We start from the raw sequence: 16084 nt of genomic DNA on the forward strand, positions 1-16084 counted from the left end.
GAAAAAAAAAAAATACAATATCTATTTCCAATTTTATATATATTTCCCATTTAGATTATTGATAGATTCTAATAGAATGTTGTATAATATGTTCAATGAAATAGAAATATGCATAAATATGCCAAATATACAAAAAACATGTCAAATATGTAAAAACATGCTAAATAAGATTTCACATATTTAACCGTGGTGTCTTGAAATGTATTTCTATGTCATCTAGCACTAAATACAACTTTGCAAGATTGATTTGCAAATGCATGAACTTACGAGCCCTGGTTATGAGCAATAGTTTTCCTTTGGGTAAATTTTGATAAAAAGTTTTAGAAATTTTTTTCTTTGAATTATTTTAAAATTAAAATATGTGTTCTTATATTATAAGTCATTAATTCATATAATTTTGGTGTAAAAAAAACAATTTGACGCTCGTAAAACATTGAATTAATTCAATTATTTTTTGTTGTAATCTAAAATGTTTTTTCTCGACACAAAATTCGTTAGAATTTAGAAATTAATTATTTTCAAAATCAATTCAAAATTTTCCAAAATGAGTAAAATTAAAAATTAAAAAATTAAGATATTGCATTATTATAATAACAATCATAATAAATATATGTCGTTCAATTAGTTTCAACATACATAATTCAAGAATTCGATGGAGGTGGTAATGTAACAATCTTCCGTGTTTTGAATGTAATTTATTAATTGGTTATACGTTTCTATTTTTTGTTTTCAACAAATTGGAAATGAACACCCATTATTTTATGTTGAACAATTGCAACTTACAAATTGCGTAATAATTCAAATAATTCAATATTCCTTATCTACTTATTTACGTTCGTAATAGACGGAGTTTTCGATCGTCAACATTAAAATATAAGATGCCAAACATTCCTCAAAGACTAATTTAGCACTGTTTTAAATTTTTTCGTTCAATTCATATATACACCGTGAGACGAAATGGACTTTGGTGATAATACCGTGTTTATTATACGAGTATATATTTATAGAACCGAGGGGTGGTGTAACGCAACAATGACATAGGAGTCTGCCTTATCGGTCATAAGTATTTCAGGGAGAGTGGTGATCAGCTTTTCTGACGCGTTTCGTTATGGCCCAGAGGTGTATATAGCACAACTACGGAGCACAAAGTCCAAAAATTTGGATGAAAAGATATTGACGTCCCGCGGTGTAGTTATTTTAAATACACAATAATCACATTAACGAGTTCGACACGTAACTTATAATTTCATTATCAACATTACGAACAATTTTCACCAGGCGTACATAACTCGGCTACACCACCTATGTCAAAACGGCTGCATCCGAATTGGGTCCCGAATTTGAAATTTCTACACTAGTTAGGTCCTGAATTATTTAAGGTACAACACTAGTTGGGTCCTGAATTATTTTTTTGGTTTACACTAGTTCCTGAATATTTTTTGATAAGTACTACTTTATACTAACATTTTCCTTTCCATTTTAACAGACGTAGGACTGTCTATGATCTATTTAGATCACAGGACCACATTTTTTTAAAATTTTATAATTTATATAATAATATAAAGTATTATTAAGTAATAAAAGTATTATAAATAAAATATTAGTAATATTAAGTAATAAAATTTTAATATTTTTAATATTTTTACCAACACAATTCTAATAATTTATATTTTAATAGAAAAGAAACTAAAAAAAATTCTTAACCATACCTGTAGTCTAAATAGATCACGGATAGTCCTAAGTCTGTTAAAATGGGAAGGAAAATGTTAGTATAATGTAATACTTACCAAAAAATATTCAGGAACTAGTGTAATACCTAAAATAATTTAGGACCCAACTAGTACACTACCTGCGATTAGCCCCTAGTACATGGGACCCAACTCGGATGCACCGGTCAAAACCAGTAACAGCTCCTTAAAAGGCATCAAAACACTAAATACAAGTTTTCTCAGATTTTATGTACGTTATAATATAAGAAATATAATGAGGGTGTCACAACTTAATTTTAATTGTTTAATGAGATTATAAGCATTGGGAAGTATGCGTGTGACGTCATAGAACCGAAGTTAGATGGACAATGTATGTTTTATGTGCTTAAGCGTCTGGACAACAGTTTTCATCGCATATAAGTTAATCGGTTTTATTTTGACACGTGGTTATTTATCAACTCGTCAAAAAATTATTTTTTAGCTTTAGCTTTTTACTTTCTCCATTGTCTTAAATACAATATTATATCATTATAATAAAAATAATAAAAATGTTGTGTTGTGATATGCTTTAATATTGGTCATTTACACTACTTCGAGGATAATATTATTTATCACACCACGTGCGTTGGTCGTATAAAAGAAGTCTGTTTATCGTTATATAGAATTCATGTAATTATACTTTGGTGTAGCAAGAACTCGAACTTCTTAACTGAAATACCATAACAAACATTTTAAAATTAAAAATTATACCGTATACTTCTTGTTAAACAAATATGTTTTGAATTCTGTATGACTATAAATCATATTAGAACATTTTTATCTCAAGTTTCCAGTTATAAAAATTTATTTTTAATTTTTATCCTGGAGTAGAGTATAGTTTTAAAAATCAAGTATTGAATTAGTACCAATAGTAATGCATATCATATTAAATTGTTTGTATGGTTTAGGTGGATAGGGTAGTGCACTACACTTCAGTTAAACTTTAAATATTTATAAATAATTAACCATTGGATGGACTTTTATAGAACTAATTTTTTAGATGAGTATTCTGCTTTAGAATATAACGTTAAAAATAGTTTACTATTAAAAAGTATAAAAAACTTAAATTGCTCATAATATCTATATATTATATATTAAAGCGATAAAAATTGCTAAATGCATTATTATTTATTCAACAATGATGTGGATATTAGTATAACATGAAGATATTTAAAAATAATATTCCAAAAACGTATACGTTACCATAGAAAATGTGTCTTTTTATTAATTATATAAAAAAAAAAAAATGTGTTTTAGGTTTAATTTGTTGTGCGGCATTCGTGTGCTGTCAGGGATCCACTTTCTATTGTTGCGTATTATAGCACATTCTTTTGAAATACCGATCGCATTTTAGTGATGTATATTTTACGTAATGAATGTTTAACTATAAATATTTATATATTATTTTACAACACACAGACGCGGTTTAGGTGTAATATATGTAGAAGTGCGTAGACCTATATTTCACGGGGTATCTACAAAACTTTTGGGCTCTATTTTCACAACGTGTTGGTATATTTAATAAATTATAATGTATAAATAATTAAATAAATATAACTTTAATTTGATATTTAATATTGTGGTATATTAGTCTCGATGAATATGTTTTTTTTTCGAATCTTGTATATTTGACTCAGATAACTACAAATATTTATGATTTTTACGAATGTAGTCAATTGTAGCTGTTATATAATCGTAATTAATTTTTGCACGAAAATTTAGAAAATATAGTTTTATTTTTTCCAATAGGAAACGTCATTTATTTTTTACCAAATATTTTAGAATGATTTATATTTAATTTGATTAAAACATCGGTTAAAAAAACGAGCCCTTTATTCTTAGACTCAAATTTTAAAGCCCCATTTACATTATTTCCAGGGGTACTCGGGCCATAGTAATATGCATTATAATAGTGGAAGCTTTTGAATTTTCAACGCATGAAATAATTATATAACAATATTGTGCTCATTAAACTTATAGGATTGTTGTGTGTGGTTCATCAGTTGGAGTATGAATTCAGTTCGGTATCGTTTTTTTTTTCAAACAATAACTCATCATCATCGTGATCATTTTTCGAGCGCAGATGATGTCTAACTTTTTATAATAGCTTATAGGTGTTACACTTTTTTTTTTCTTGAAAATTATTTAATTGAATAAACCTACTTATTTTTAGTAGTTACGTCGGTGCACCGTAACTGCGCATGCATCGTGGCCATTTTGTAATATATCACCTGAACTCCGCATACAAGGTTTTTTTTTAAACTTTAACTCCGCACATCATTTTTGTATACATTTTTGTACATAATTTATAAAAAAATAATCAGTTATATAATTCTGTTTTTTTTTTGTTGTAACAACTAAAACTTAATAAACTAAAAAAAATTATAATAATAAAGGAAATTTACAGCAAACATCGTCGTCATTCATATAAAATTAAATTTAATACAATTATAATGTAAATTAAAACTAAATATTATTAAATGGTGACAAACTTTTTACAAAATTATATCAATTAATTTGGCTGTCGTTATATAATTCTATGTTTTTATTTATAAATTCCATATTGGTTTTTGTTTAGTTCTAACTATCCTACTTTCATTATTATTAGCAGAATTCATTAATCAAAGAAATCTTTAATCTGATATAAAATTATTTAAAAATGATAAATACATTTTTAAAACCAGATAGTTTTAAATATTTTATAAGAATTAAATTTTACTCAATTTTAAATATGATGTTATGTGAGGTTTGTTTTGTCATAGTTTTTTATATAAGTTTGATGAAAACTTTTGTCGAGAAAATTCAAACGTACAACAAGTTTGTTTATTTATTTCGTTTTAATATTATATTTATAATACATAGGTAGTTAAACAGTGAAAAACAGTATTTTCAACCCGTAGATATATGATCAAAATGTATATTATAAATGTGCTAGACTGAAACAAATTCGTATTAATTTGACGAAATGTATTAGGTAGGTACGCTTACGTTCAATTCCGAGCTGATCAAAACATATGATTATTTATATTTATATATTTTAATATACATTTTTAAATATTGATTATATTTTATTAAATGGTAGTTTTTTGTATAGTTGTGTAGAAAATACGATCCTGATGGAATTACATTGGATGAACTGACTTGATTATTAATTAATGTCTTGCAAACGATAATTATTTATAAGTAAGTAGTATATAATATACTATATATAGCTGTTATTATATACGATTTAGGGTGGAGTATATTTTAATATTGCCTTGAATATACGAGTGGTACAAAAATCGATATTGTTTCGAAATTCCTCCTATCATATAATTAAAATATGTTTCGACCGTTAAATAGATTATGTACCAGCATGTTTAGAGAATTATATATATATTAATAGTGCTGATAATAATTATTATATAATTGCATCAATGCGTTCATTTATTTATCCAAACGGGTCAAGCCTAATACACAGAGCTGTGATTAATAGACAATCAACTTAGATAAAGTAAAATATGAACAAAAGAGAAAAAAAATACAGTAGTGGATGAATAATTCATAGCAATAGGATACTATTTAATATTTATCATGTTATACTGCGCCGACGGGTGAGGATGTGATAATGAAGGGAAACTGTAACGTTTTAATAAAAAAAACATTAAAATTGTACCCGTGTAGTTATACACGCTGAACACTAAGTTAAACGTAAAAAAAAATAAAAAAGTGTGGTAACCGAATGTCTTGAGCGTTTATGATGTATCACGATAAATGACATTTATTTTTTATGTTATCATCGTTTGACATCTATAATTATTATGAGTAATGGCTTGTAGAGTACTTTTTATTTTATTTATTTTTTTAATGCCGTGGATGACGGCGGTGTTCTCTGTATTTGTTCTGTTCAGTCCGATGATGGTAATTCATGGTTCGATAGCCATTTTTAGAGCTGTGTGTGTTTATTACCGGTCAGTAAGAGCAGTGAATCTTAACTCTTGAAAAGATATTGTGGTTGGTTATTTTTTTAAGTTTTTTATGAAGAACAGGCGATGTGATGACAATACAGAAAAATCAAAGAGTGCACAGAGATTTGGCGTCGGTGATATCTCAGCTTATTATTGACACGAAAAAACACTAATAGATCATTGGACTGAAATGTATTGTGCAGTCCACTAGAGTTCGGTTTATTTTGAAAAAATTGTCAAGTATTTACAATTCATCTAATTAAGCGATCGTACTATTTATTATAATACACTGAATTCGATATTATGCACAATATTCGTAATTTAATGTGAAACAAATATTATTTATAAAGTAATTTAATAAAAATAATATTAGTAAGGTGTTTAAACTCGTAAATTATTATATAAATACAATGGAACCTGGATAACTCGAATCAGTCGGGAAAAACACACAAAAAAAAAAAAATGTGATTTATTGATAATATTTTTTTATACGTCACAAAGACTTAATTTTATTTGTTTATTTATACTATGTATAATGTATGTATATATTTCAATTTTCAAAAACGTTCTATTGTAAAATAAATATGTAAACAATAAAGAAAATAATAAAAAAGTAGCATTATTTTTGGAAAAAATCAAATATTTTTGACTATTTTTTTTATTTTTTTTTTTTTTGTTTGATTGGGCCTATCTGTAAAGTTTTAAATTGTGTTGAGCGTGGAAAAAAATCTTTTCTGGCATTTCTGAAAACCATCTAATGTCTGGTCAAGAGTAGTTAAAAGCAAAAGAACTTCCACATGGTCATCAATATCAAACTCCTTCCTACTTGATTCGTTAGGCACTTGGAACGTCAAATCCTTTAGGATTAGCAGTAGGATAGTATATTGTTATTAGTGATGGACATATTCGGATTTCATGGATTATCCGGATTATTCAATTCAATTTTGCTGTTCAATGATTCAAATTTTTATTTGATAATCGTAAGAAAAACTTGTTAAAACAAACTAACAAAAAACAAACAAAAACAAACTTGTTCGTGTAAATAAATCGATAATTATTATTATATCATTCCTATATTGTATTGTAATATAAATTTAACTCAACTTCAAAAAAATTTATTTAATAACCACTCAAAGGTTATGCAGTTAAAATAAGTTAATTAGGTATTCAGTCATTTATCATATTTATTCGTCGAATAACTCAAATTATCTGACGGATAAGAAAAAAATTGATAATTATCGGTTTTTCAATGTCAAAATAGCCCTTATTTGACGGATAAGTTATTCGTTATTTTTTGTATAAAATAAATGTTATTCGAAGGATAACTTGCAGTAGAAGAATGGTTCATTATCATAATTCATCATATTATTTTATATATTTATTTACAAATTATTTTGTGTTGTCGTTAATTGTTCTATCACCAACTGTTCATTCTACAATTTTATAATACCATCTTATTTCATTATAGATTTAATTCGTTTTTTTTTCATAAAATGTAAAATTTGTTGACCTTGGTTTTATTTATATATTTTTTTTAGACATATTGAAATAGAGTAGTAAAATAATAATAAAACAGAGTAATACTGAAATAAAATTGTAACAGTTCGAGAAGTGAGAACACACAATACAAATAATTACCGATTGATTTTATCATTGACTAATCATAATCAAATAGGTCTGTGTAATTTGTATTATAATAAACGGTTACTACCTTCTATCAGTATAATTTTCCTGCCGACAGCTTAATTCGTCAGATAGCTAACCTAGCTGACAAAATAAAATTGAAAAACTCATATCGCTTTATTCGAAAGACTATCAACCAGATAAGTTTATCCAACGATTTCTAACCTAGCGAATAACTCTAAGATTGAAAAACCAGGACGTAGAAGTATAAAATAAATTAAAAAAAATTAATAAATTGTTATTTTGGTAACTAATAATACATTTTAAGGATTGTTGAAGTCATAATAAGTTGTTATAACATCAGAGTTCACTTCGACAATATTTTGGAATTCAACAATTTGATGAATTCATAACTGTGCCTTTTAAACATTAATTAAAGATTGATAATAAAATCGGTTTTTGATTACAACTATCGTTATTTATGAACACACACTACACTTAATATTAATTTCACAAATTTCAGACAATTTATGTCGATCAATTCAAGTAATAAGCCAAAATTTAACTCAAATAGTTTTGTCTTGATGAGAAATTCGATTTAGTGAAATTCGAATTTAACCAGAAAATTTATCACATATATTATACATTGAAATACAGGGGCCGAGGCGTTCTTTACAATTTTCGAAAATTAGAGAGGTTTGAGTTATCGAGGTACCATTATAAATAGTTTGTACATAGAAATAAGTATATAAGTTAATAAATGCTAAGCCTGGAGTATTATTATCTTTGTAACATACGACTGGTTTCGAACTAAAAATTCATCATTAGATATGTACAAAATTAATAATAGATTCACAGTCGTGGTTTTAACTTAACTGTTAAAAAAAAATCTTGTTTCGGTACAAGAATTTCCAAATAAATTGATAAAATATATCATTTTTTATTTCAACTCTAGTTTACATAGAAGTAACGGAGTAACTATGTTCATCTAGAATTTCTCGAAAAGTGCAAATACATGTATCATATTATGATTTATTTATATATATATAGAGTTGAGCCCAGATAACTAACATTTTATCTAGATAAAGATAAAGATGAACTAAAAATATTTTATCTAGATGAAGATAAAGATAATAAAGTTAATTTTTTATCTAGATAAATTCGAGATAAATTTTATATTTATTACTATAATCAATCAGCAATATGGTTGTGATATTTTAAAAATATATATAGTTACAACAGACTACAGTAGAAGTATTGCAGATTGAGTAGGTAACTGTAATAATCAATTAATTAGTACAAATTATAATAATTCAACAATTTGTACAATAATACAATAAATAGTGAACATATTAACCACAGACAATTGATACTACCTATATTTAATAATTATTTTACTGAAATTATAAATAAATAAGTTATTATATTAGTAATAATAACATAGAACTATTCAAACCCATGTACATGATATCTTCTTTGCATTCTCCAAATAATACCCATGCAGTAGAAAGAGAAATAAAAGATGAGAAGGGAGTACTACTCTGATTCCTAGTCCTAATTGGTTACAATATAATGTTTACGAGTACTTCCATCGTATTTTACGAGGAACTTGTCCATATCAACGTTCAACGCAGTTCGAAAATTGAAACAATGTTGGTACTTGGTAAAGAAAACCTATAACTTAGGGCCTGTTTTACAATAGCAGTGGTAAACTCGAGTTTAGCTGAACCTCGGTTATTAACTAGCTCCTAGGTTAACTTATTGCCATTATTACAATCGTCGATTTGCTTCAGTTCAGTTACACTGTGGTTAAAGCATTTATTTTTGTAATACGATTGATATCTCTGTAAAATTAATGGATGAGCTAGGTAATCTGGTGTTTTGACGTGATAACTTATAATTTATTATCTCTGGATAATTAATAATAATAATTATTTTTCAAACAACAAATTGTTAACAGTAATAGTTTCCATTATTATTACAATGAATATTAAATTACACATTAAATTGTGTAATTATGTTCATAACATAATAATACAAAAAAAATAAATTTTCAAATAAACATTGAAGAGTAAACCCAATGTATCTTGTTTATCATAATACTAATGTTTGTTATCGACATTAATTAACAACCAATGAAATTGCATATCAATTTCTAAACCAAGTTTAACTTGCCGATATCGATGGTTTAACAATCAGTAGTTTAACTTCGGTCTAAACCATTGATAATCGATTGTAATATAGTCTTTTAAATTTAAACCAGGTTTAAACTTTGATAAGAGTTTAAACTACTATTGTAAAACAGGCCCTTAGATGAGCGCTTCCCCGCAGTAAGGCATTTGGCTGACTTATCATAAAATTACGTTATCATAGTTTTATAAATTCTTTACATTTGATGAATATAAATTATATTATGTCCTAATGTATATGGTAGGTTGGTAGTAGAGCAAATGAATAGTTGTAATGGAGACTGGATTTATTAAATATAATTACTTTATTACATATTAATTACTAGAAAAATGTAGTTATTTTTTTACAAGAATGGAATTAAAGGTCTTAACTCTTAATATAGTATATAACATAACAATACCATATTTTATCATTTTGCTCTTCTCTTTGTAATTTTAGTTTTCTTTTGGTACATTCACTGAGAGGTGCCATTTTAAAATTAATTTAAATATTAAATATATAAGATAAAATGTATAAATACTATTAACTGTACAAATATTAACGCAGGTGACGTTAGCATAAGTGCGGCGTGCGCTGAATGTTAATGTAAGTGCCCAATTGGAGACCATAATATAATTATATATTTCTATATGAATCAATATAATGACAATACCCTCGCTCAAAGTATTTTAAAAATAGACATATAAGTATACAGTAGTCACTGTCTAGATATGATAAGAACAACTTGACATTGTAGTATAGTACCGGTATTTACCTATAAATAACAATTATTTCCTAATCGATCGTTTAAATTTAGGTACAAGTTATATTACTTAGATTATAATTAAAACCCGATGCATTTGGTTTTATTTGTGTCATATTTAGGCAATATTAAAAATTTGGTAAAAATTAAAAGCAATCTTTTAATAATGAGCCCCTCTCAATACTATAGGTGTGCTGGCTTAAGGCCGGACACATATTAGGGTGGGCCAAGCATACCCTGGCCCTCCTTTAGCTACGTGCCTGCCTACCTACCATATACATTAAGACATATGTAATATAATTTATATTCATCAAATGTAAAGAATTTATAAAACTATACATTATAATATACCTTTTAAATTAAAAGAGATCTTCTAGCTCCTACATTTTACATTTTACAATTTGAAGTTATGATAACGTTCTTTTATGATAAGCCAGCCAAATGCCTTACCATGGGCGTCCCCAGATATTTTTCTAGGGGGGGGGGCAAAATTAATTTAAAAATAAATGAAAATTTTTTTATACATTTTATTTATAGTAAATTATTATATTTCGTCATTATTAAAATTATGAATTAAAACATTACTGACATTTATGTACAATTAAAAAATCACTCAAAAAATACATTAAGATAAAATAGTCCGATTATTATTAATGATAGTTTTCATAGATAGCCGTCAGCCGTGCGTTGACATAATATGTTATAGAAACTTAGTAGACCTATTTTTAGAAACTAATTTATCATTTGGAATTTTACCAATTTCTGTGGAAATAACATTATTCCAGGGGGGGCAAGTGCTCCGTCTTGCCCCCCCCCCCCACTAGGGACGCCCATGTGCCTTACTGCGGGGAAGCGCTCGTTTATTAGGTAGTTTGAAGTTTGATATAATGATTACAATTGATAACGTATAACGAGTATTAACAACTTAATGTAATATCAATAATTGTTTATATTTTGACTTTTTACCGCCGCCGCACTGCATTGGTGTGCGCCGGGCCTACGATCACGAATAATTTATCTGATCATCTAGATCAGTGCTTCTCAACCTTTTTTTGTTGTAGGGCCCTTTAAATTTAATATAAACTGTTAAGGCCCCCCTCAATCAAAATCATTAATTATTTATTGTTAATGATATTCTAAATTTACATCCACTATTTCACACAAATAAATTATTAAAATGTAAAAAAATAAATGTTTTTTAATATATTTTTGAAATGTTATTCTATAATTGTATAATACTTAAAACATATACAAACAAAAAATATTCAGTAATAATGTTGATTTGGTTTCAAACAAAAGCTAGGTTTATAATAATAATAATAATAAAGCATATTTTCACATAATATATTTATGTCAGGTGTGATATTTGAAACTGAAATACGCAAGTTTGCATTTACGACTGTTGTGAAATGCATGGTCTATGTTTGTTTAATATAATTTGAAATTGTGAAAATACAGTTCCACAAAGATATGTTGATGCAAAAGGTATTAATATAAGTAAAGCCGCTTCCGAGATTACGGGATACTCTTGCTGTCGTCTTAACCAAAATATAGTGAGTTCATTTTTGTTAAATTCGGTTTCAAGAATTTTAAATGAAATAAATATTTCACGGCCCCCTAGGGGACCGCGGCTCCCAGATTGAGAAGCACTGATCTAGATGGGTAATTTTTTTATCTTGAATAATTTTTTCAATAATTTTCAACCGTTAATTTTTTATTATCTAGATAAGATAAAGATAACAAAATTTTTTATCTAGATAATCCTAACACTGTATATATACTCGTATATATATTCATGCAATTGAAAGCGGTAGATATAAAATAAAAATAACTTTCTAAAGTTTATACAGGCTTACATGGTTTTATAATTAGTGCGAATCTAAGTTAATGAACAAAAGTGTGTGTATGTGTATTTGTGTGAAGAAATATACTATTGATATTCGACATTTGCAAGGGCAATGAAACTGAAGGTATATAATATACATAAGTATTATTTTAATAAAGCCTCAGGCTTTTATTCTTGTGTATTAAATATGAATATACTCCGCACATTTTGTAAAATAAAAAATGCATTCTGTGGGTCGAAAAAAAGAAAACCTTTTAGCTCAAGGCAACTCTTTGAGATAATACAATATAAGGTACATATACACTTAAATTATATTCGATGGAGAATAATTTCAACGTGAAAACCGTTTCAACAGTATTTTTTAAAAGTTTTTATTCATGAATCGACGATCAGTTACTATTCATTTTCTTGTCTGTATTATCTAATTATTTACTTGCGCTATATAATAGCGCTAATGATATTAATTAATCTCGTTTAGTAAATGTACGATAGGCAGAATGAGTTTAATGAGTATAAGAATATCAAATATCTACTTAACAAACATCTGGATTTTTATTTAATTTTTTATCTCAAATATTTTTGGAGGTCCATAATTAACTCGTAAACTGTAGTCTTTTAAGATTTCAAGAGTATTATTTACTGAATAAGTAAATAATATTATATTATGTATAATCTGACGATTATACAAAATTGCAAATCAAAAATAAATATCACATAGTTCGATAGTGCCTTATATTCTCATAACATAATTAAACGATGTATTTATTATAAATATAGACAAAATATTAGGTATATTACATACGTGCTAGATATTGATAGAATAATTGAATACGACTAGGTACGCTCAACAAATGAACTTTTTGATATCAAATCATTTTCAGATGATTATTATTATGAAAAACAAAGATTTCAATATCCATCTATCCGTTTAAAAATAAGGTATACCTACATGAATATTATGTTTGATCGATACTATAAGTTTCATAACTATGTTTTATATTATTATCATACTTCTAAAAATGTATATTTGTATAATATGCAGAGTTAAATTTAGGGTTGAATACAAATTATGATGGTTTAAAAATTCAAATGTCAAATTCATAAAGAGTCTTGTGCAATTTTTACGAAACCATTAATATAATATATCAATTTGTGTTTATTTACATTCATTACCATCCAAAAGCAATGTTGTTCATAGGGGTTTGCAGTTTCAATTCGCCAAACGTATTGCATAGGAAAAGTATGTTGAGTACGTTTTATAAAGCCACTTTAAAGTTAAAATTGTGTTATGTCGATAACATAATTAAATGCATTTAAAGTGAATGCTATTTCCTATTGGTTTTAAGATTATGTTTATTTTTATTTATTTATTTTTTCCCCGATATAACTTTTTCAGTTTGTATTATATACTGTACCATGCTGCGTGACTGCGTATTATATAAACTGAGCATAAAAGGATCATCGGAGAGGTCATTTTTAGATTTTCTCTATAATTTTCCAAGCGCAAGGAAAGTCTTAGGAAGAAAGAAAAAAGATTGAATTTCTTCTACGAATCAAGATTTATTATAATAATTTTTTTTAATAAAATAAGTAAAATCCAAAATGCTCATAAAATCATCAGTTGATAAAAAATAAAAAGTTTTTTCCGCCTTTGATCGTAAAATGAATTAAACTGTACTAAACTAGATAATATTTTTTTAACAAATCCATTACCTACCTACTTAAATGAATCCAAAAAATCGTCCTCGACAAAGGATCAATGTACTTAATATTATCAACCATGAATAATCTCGTAAGTGGTAATTTCGACGTAAGTGAAATTCATAATAATTATTCGTCATACTACTAGCCATGTTGCACGTGTGTGAGAGATAATGTTTGTTGTTTAATTTGTACTTACTAATTTTAGAGTAAACATTTAAAGTATATTCACAAAGTTATAGATGTATAGAATTCGACGAAATGTTATGAATTTCATAATGACACCAATCATGGTTGAGCGAAATCCAAGGCCTGTGATATACATTGTTATGTTGAAGACTTATTTTTTCTCTAATATACAATTCGCTAGTAAAACACATTGTCTTCCTGCATAAAATTTTTAATAAGTTAGTGACCATAATTTACTATTCTTCAAAATTGTTGCACACATTTGTCATTGTAGATAATTCTCGTCTTGTCCTTACTCCTAACGATGACTAAAACCGAAAAAACGATATCAAGGTTATATTCATACACGCGTTAACATGTATGTATTTATATAAGAATATTTAAACGCAGCGGATTTCAAATATGGTAGCTTGAATTTTTGGTGATCCACAAACCTTTACCACGGTGGCTCAGCGAATCAGTGAAATTAAATTCCGACATTATATAATCATTTTTTTGTAAATTATCAATTATCATTTGGTTTTCTATATTCTAATACGTATTTCAGTAAAAAAATATGTATCTACGGTAACGTTTAAGTAATATAAAAAATTTGTATTTTTAGTGGCTGTTATCTATCAAAATTATCAGGAATTATTGTTTTATGATTTATAAGGTTGAGTAATAGGCTGCATCCGAATTGGGTCCCGAATTATTTTAGGTACTACACTAGTTGGGTCCCGGATTTTTAGAAGTACTACACTAGTTCCTGAATATTTTTTAGTAATTACTATATTATACAAACATATTCTTTCCTATTTTAACAGACTCGGACTGTCTATGATCTATTTCAACCACAGGTATGGTTAAAAATGTTTTTTGTATTTTTTTTTGTTTTTTAGTTTTTTTTTCCATTAATTTTTATTTATATTGTATAATGATTTTAATATTTTAAATATTTTTACCTCACAATTCGAATAATTTATATTTTAATGGAAAAGAAACTAAAAAACAAAAAAAAAAAAAAACTATAAAAAACATTTTTAACCATATCTGTGATCTAAATAGATCATGGACAGTCCTATATCTGTTAAAATGGGAAGGAAAATGTTAGTTTAATGTAGTACTTACCAAAAAATATTCAGGAACTAGTGCAACACCTAAAATAATTCAGGATCCAACTAGTGTAGTACCTATAAAAATCCGTGACCCAACTAGTACACTACCTGCGATTAGCCCTTAGTACCCGGGACCCAACTCGGATGCTCCGGAGTAACGATATGTGTATTCGTGTATGTATGCACCTGTTTGGAATTATTATCTGGGAAAACGCGTGGGGACCGTACTAACACGACGAACGTGACGCACGGAAATCGTAATATGCACACGCACGTGTATTTTTGCCGAGACGGGGATGGGAATTGTTTGATTACGTTCGGTTATGTGGAAAAACGTTTCTGATCTTTCGTATTACGTGGATCGCTGTAAAAGTAATCGTTTAAGCCAAGGACCTTTGGGCTTACAAACGAAAAATATTATTTTAACCACTCATTTTTTTTCCCTGTACTCCTAATGTGCAAAATCGGTTTTTCAACTAGCCGCATTCCGATTATTTAATCTGAACCGATGTTTTTTTTTTTTAATTTCATTTGTTATGTTGTCACCAGGACACAATTTTTGGCCTTTTAAGTTGTGAAAGGCTGCTAACAGAAAATATTAATAGTTTAAAGTTGAAGAATAGTGCACCTATTGAAATATGTGGTTAAAAAAATTTGGACAAGGGCCGCTAGTTAGTAAGTGGGCCGGTAACATACAGAAACTCGGTGGACCGAATTTGTCCAATCCGGCCTTGGTCGTCACAATGAGACGATACGTTGTGGCGATACCTGTAAATGGCCTATTCATACGATCAGAAATCATCAACAAATCGAGTGATATTGTGGAATTTTGGTTTAAAAAATAGTCGGCAAATTTGTTTATTTACAACCCACTCCCTCCCATCGGCATTTGCTAGCACCGGGATGCGTACCCGGGTCAGAAACCGTCCGCCCGAGAGCGTGACCATAACGGGTACGGCGAACACAACGGCGACGGCATTTCGTCGCGTTCTCGCGCGGCG

Source organism: Sipha flava, unplaced genomic scaffold (assembly GCF_003268045.1).
Source record: "Sipha flava isolate LNK unplaced genomic scaffold, YSA_version1 43_pilon_pilon, whole genome shotgun sequence".
In the NCBI taxonomy this organism is placed as follows: domain Eukaryota; kingdom Metazoa; phylum Arthropoda; class Insecta; order Hemiptera; family Aphididae; genus Sipha; species Sipha flava.